Genomic DNA, 935 nt, shown 5'->3' on the forward strand with positions numbered 1-935 from the left:
GCACCTCCATGTTCGGCCTCTTTGTAGAACACGGACCATATGTGGTGAATAAAAACATGACTGGTAAGACCTGATTTGGTACAACCACAGCATACATAAATATGCACTGTCAACTTATATTTAACAAACTTGAGCATGTATAGTTTGTGTTGGGGCACTGCTTCTGATCTGCTCATATTTTGTATTTTTACAGTCAGTTTGAGGGATTACGCCTGGACAAAGAAATATTCGGTTTTGTACATCGACAATCCAGTAGGTATTACTTATTCATCCTCAGACAAAAATGCTACAAACTAATTACATGAAGCATGTCTTGCATGTAAGATTTCTCCTCTCATCTGACTTTTTTTTTAATGTGCATGAATATTGACTGAGTTACTTGTTTTTCTAGGTTGGAACCGGTTTCAGCTTCACTGATGATGATCAAGGTTTTGCTCAAAACCAGGATGATGTCGGCAGAGATCTGTACAGGTGAAACAACTGACAGTCCAACTCAGACATACTGTTCTTATCACTTGGATCTATTAGATAAGTCCGCTAATTTATTTGTACTTGTAGGTAGATTTGTTTTGCAGTTAAAAAGCGAAGCATACATCCAGACACAATTCAAAATGTACACTGATGAAAGACAAAACACAATAATTCATGACATAAAGTGCATAAAGATGCTTTGCTATCAATAGATGTTTAGGATAAGGTCGAAAATCATAATATGTATATAAAAACATGTACAAATGTTGCCATAAATTGCTCAATTGAGCAATTGCAACTGGAGCAAAACTTTTCCTGAAACGTTTTGTTTGACATCTTTGGAGTATAGACCTCCGACTAGAAGGCAGAAGCTGAAATTTCCCGTGCAAAGGATGTGAGTCATCATTAGAAACAGAGCTGGCTGTCCTCTGTAACTGTCTGTCTTACAGGGACTCTTTGCTCAG

At 37.3% G+C, this 935-nt stretch overlaps 1 long non-coding RNA gene across 1 annotated transcript; it reads left to right on the forward strand.

Annotated features, from left to right (window-relative positions):
* On the forward strand, nt 1-471 carry LOC121938698. Its single transcript, XR_006105348.1, has 3 exons — nt 1-63; nt 194-252; nt 392-471. It is a non-coding gene; the product is annotated as an uncharacterized LOC121938698 (long non-coding RNA).
* Nucleotides 472-935: the final 464 nt, after the last annotated feature.

This window comes from Plectropomus leopardus, unplaced genomic scaffold, assembly GCF_008729295.1.
Source record: "Plectropomus leopardus isolate mb unplaced genomic scaffold, YSFRI_Pleo_2.0 unplaced_scaffold31083, whole genome shotgun sequence".
In the NCBI taxonomy this organism is placed as follows: domain Eukaryota; kingdom Metazoa; phylum Chordata; class Actinopteri; order Perciformes; family Serranidae; genus Plectropomus; species Plectropomus leopardus.